At 30.1% G+C, this 4,789-nt stretch overlaps 1 long non-coding RNA gene across 1 annotated transcript; it reads left to right on the plus strand.

The window, feature by feature from the left end:
• The first annotated feature begins 238 nt into the window (after nucleotides 1-238).
• On the plus strand, nucleotides 239-3,171 carry LOC143896996 (uncharacterized). Its single transcript, XR_013256811.1, has 3 exons — nucleotides 239-529; nucleotides 1,010-1,092; nucleotides 1,178-3,171. It is a non-coding gene; the product is annotated as an uncharacterized LOC143896996 (long non-coding RNA).
• The last annotated feature ends 1,618 nt before the right edge of the window (nucleotides 3,172-4,789 follow it).

A 4,789-nucleotide genomic window follows, 5' to 3' on the forward strand; every position in this document is an offset into this window, starting at 1 on the left:
CTTCGGTGAGATATTATAGTTTCAAATTAGACTTTATATGTTATAAAATGCAAATAATTTATTTATATTTATTATTTTATTTTTTCAAATAAGTTTAAAACATATATAACAGAGGTAGATTAATATTTTTGTTGCGATATAGATAACAAGTGGGAACGCTTGGGTCGCAACAAAAATATACTACTAAATCAAATTAGTTAGGAAAAATTAACTCATTTTTTAATAATAATGCAAATAATGAATAACATTAGAAATGAAGGTAATGGATAAACGGATAAAGTTCAAATAATGAACTAGAAAGAAATTTATTCGAATATAACTCTGACCTCCGTACCAAATAAACAGAGACGGCAAACATGTTTTAGTCACGTGTACCTATAAGTTGAATACACATATCATATAGGCATGTGTATATGTAGTGAGATCCACTAGTTATCTGTCCAACGTTCAGTCGCACTCGTTTGTACATTCGTGCTCCGTACAGTTGTTTAATTTCTAATTTCTGTATGTGGAACAATTTTTGGCTTTTGTAAGTATATATATTAGATATATAGGTATGTGCCTGTGTATGTGTGCATGTGTGTGTATATCTTATACATCTTTTTTCAAGTTCTTTACAATTCCTTAAGAAGTATTTACGAAACTTTATTGTTCCTCTTTTTCTTTTCTTCAAACGATGTATACCGCACATCTTGAAAACGGTTGAAATTCTTCTTTTTCGATGTAAATGAATTCAATATTTACTTGGAAAGTTTTATTTCTATACAAGGTAGAAACAATATTTTTCTGTCAGATACGTTAGTGTTGTAGAACATAAAACAAAAACTGAATCATTTTGATGTCGATTATATCTTTGAGTATGAATAGTCTATATGGGCTCGAATAAAATATATATATCATAACAATTTAACGACTTTTCTCTTACGATATTGTAATGTATGTTCTATCATAAAACTTTTTTTTTTACAGTTTACTGTAACTTTTATTTTTATTTCTTTTTTTTTTATAGAGCCTATAACATTCAAAGATACATCAGCAAACATAAAAAAAAACATCTCAGAGTAAAATAAATTTAACTTCAAGGAAAATAATGTAAGTAGAGATATATCCAGAACAGTTGATAATTGCGGAGATACAATTATTATTGTGAAACGTAATAGCAGTTCTTTAACTTCAGTCGAGTTACTCAATAAGATGTCAACCCGACCATCAAGCGAGTCACCTGTGTTTTTTACGGATGACTCTACCGAGTCCTCATCAGATAGTTCAAAAGAGGGAATCGACGAACACAGAAGTAATGTATCTAAAATTTTTACAAAGAAAGAAGAAAGACGGCTGCTGAAAAAGCTAGTAGAAAATAAACAGTCAGTTTGCGTTTGCAAATCTTGCTCGATAGATCGTCTGAAACGTTCAGTTTATCAAGCAACTCGTGAAAGAAAGAAACCATGTCCTAAATCGTGGAACAAAAATAGGCAAGCGGAATCACAATGGATGAGAAAATTCGAAGCAAGGCATAAGAAAATAATTTCCAAACTTTCTCTTGATTGTAAAGCGGGATTATCTCAGGTATCGATAAGTCAACAGCAATCTTCAAGTAAAGAAAATTTGACACTTCAAGAGGAACAACCATTATCGGCAGACACACTGACAAATGAAAAGTGTGTAACAACAAGAATGCCACTTTCAACTTATAATTTAAATCATGATAGAAAAGCAGTTCATTCAGACTCGTGCGATACAAATAAGTCATCGGTGATAAATTGGCCGAAATCCATTATACAAAAGTACAAAGATGAAATTTCAAAATTTTGTCTTGATTACGCGGAAATAAGAAGAGCATCTCAGAAATCGACGAACAAACAACAATCTGTGCTTAAAAACATTTTGACATGTCAAGAAAAACAATCGTTACCGACGGACGTATTGACAAACGAAAATAACGATAGCCTGATGATACCATCAGCTCCATCTTATTTAGATCGCGATAGAAGGACAACTTCAGATTCGATTGATAATGATGAACAAACGGAATTAAAACGGATGAAAGGTTTAGCAAAAGAACCCGAATGTGAAATTTTAAAATGTGAACTTGATTGCACAACAGGATTATCTCAGTCATCGACGAACCAATCACAATCTGAGTAATTGCCAAACCAACCACAATGTCTTATAAATTTAATTAAAGAATAAGTTAAGACATCTCGAGAGAAATTTTCACACTTCTAAAATTGTTAATGAAATTTATTTCCGTTGCTTCCGTTCACTTTAGATGCGAATTTTGTTTTTCTCTATAAAATTAATTAATATTTTATAAGATTATGTTTATATTGAAATATTAATTTCTAATAATATTTCAGTAATTTAATATTTTATATTTTCTAAAATTGTAAGACATTTTTTAAAATATTGTATTTATCTATATTTTATAAAATTATATTATATTAAATTTACACTTTATAAAATATTAATATAATTTTATGAAATATATTCGTATTTTATAAAGTTTTATTATATATTTGATAAAAATTAAATTATTTAAATATTATTAATGTATGGGCACTTATATACATATACATATGTATGTTACATACCTATTGCATGTTGAACATATATAAATGCAAACATATGTAAACACGCGTCCACGCATCTTTTCTAGATTTTGAAAATAATTTGAGTAATTGATTGACCCTTTATTAGGGTTAAAAATTTTAGGCAATCTGTTTAATATAAGAAATTTTTATAAAATACAAAAAAAAATTAGTTTAGTTTAAATATAATTACTTAAGAACATTTCAGTTTTTTTTAACATTTTATATATATAACTCGTTCTTGTCGTGAACACTTCAAATGATGTATTTTCGTATATTGCGATGCTATTTACTATACAGAGTTCTTGTTCGATGATTAACATTTAAATAACAGTGACCATTATTATTGTCAACATATTCATAAAATTTTGTTTTAATTTAGACGTATGCCTCTTTTATAGAGTATACACTATGTTATGTATTACGATTTCCTTTGGGAAGAATTCTCAAAGGTATCAAGAAAAGTATCGGTGTTATACGTATTACTGATCTATTATATAGTAAAAAATCTAGGACGAGCAAAATTTTATTTAATTATCAGATAATAATGAAAAAAGATAATTTGTCTAATTTCTCCATTGACGGAGGTATTTTTCTTTAAGTAATTGTTTATTGTATTATAAATTTTATTTTAAAAACTTTATATTTAAATAGTTATTTAAATAATGTTTTTTATTATACTTTTTTATATTGTAATGATGAATGTAAATTATATGAATAATATTTTTATAAATTATATAAATAAATTTTATTGTTTATTAATTTATAGTGTACTTTAATTTTCTAAAGATGTACAAGTAATTGTCGTATAATACAATTCTTATATGAATATAATGTTTAGGATTGTTAATACGGATTATGAATATATATTATTAGAATACGAATATCTAGTTTAAAGATCTTTTCATAGCACGCGCTTTAAATTGTTACCGGATATAGAAAAAATGTGCGGTTAACGCGTCATTCGTTATACCACCTGTGGTCCCGCAGCGGCGCGGCGGCGCCGCGGCGGTGCGGATGCAATTATCGAAATGCAGGTACACGAGGGTGCGACATTGTCAGTTTTGGCTCGTCGTTAGTCGAATCGTACCAATAACACGTCGCGTCGGCAGGATCGGTTACAAAACGATTCGTTCTATATCAATCAGCTTGATTAAGCAATCCCCTTTTGTCGCTGGTGATTTCCAACGAGCAATATCGCCGCGCTTTCCAAATGGCGAAATCTTATCCGATACCCGGGATAAACCCGCGGTCTCTATTAATTCACTGTGCTGGCTGTTCGATGTCGTCGACGATTCGCGCGTGGAATTAAATCCCCGACGAGTTTCGCGAAATACGAGACAACATTTCCAAGCAACTTCGACTGTTTGACGCGCATATTTCCTGTTTTACGCATGCACGCTACTAATAAAATCACACGAGTAAATTTTACCTTTTATACCGATGAGATTAAAATAAAGTAATCTACTTTTTATTCGTATCAAATTTGACGTTCAGTCATTGTTCATGTACATTTTAAAAATTCTATACCTGCATTTCAGTGCGATATGTATACGAATACATAACATATAATACCAGAACTCTTTCTCTTTGCACGTCTAAAACTTTTATGTAAATAATTTTAAAAAAAATCTACAAAAATTACACGTCTCAATTTTTACATTATATCATATTCATGCTTTTACATTATATCATATTCATCATCAGTTTTTATCTCTTACTAGACATCACTAGCGCGCGCTATTTAACTTTAATATTTCACTATTACTATTGACCACACAACTGTCAAAATATGCCATGACAGCCGCTCATGAAGTAAGTGCAGAGAAAGAACCAATCGGCATCGCGGAAAAGCGACAACGATACTTCGATTTTTTTAGAAGAGGAGGATTCATATAAGAATAATTTTTTCACCCTTTAATATATAAACGAGATAAAAGATGCAATCAAGTACAAATAAAAGATTAACCAATTGCAATTACAGTATAATTTTCTTTCATATAAAGTTGAGCGCCAGGTTTATCTCGATGAGATTGGAATAAAGCAAAAAGAATTACTCGCGTCTTAAATAATAAAATGGCGAGTCTGAATCGTCAAAGATTGCATAACATATCCGGATGCGTGAGTTATCACGATCAATTCGCGCATCTCTCGCCGTCATTCCGTCGTCAAACGTTGCGTTAAAGTCTACTGCCGCTACT

The sequence above is a fragment of the Temnothorax americanus genome, unplaced genomic scaffold (genome assembly GCF_048541705.1).
Source record: "Temnothorax americanus isolate GAGA-0224 unplaced genomic scaffold, ASM4854170v1 Scaffold2, whole genome shotgun sequence".
NCBI classification, from domain to species: Eukaryota; Metazoa; Arthropoda; class Insecta; order Hymenoptera; family Formicidae; genus Temnothorax; species Temnothorax americanus.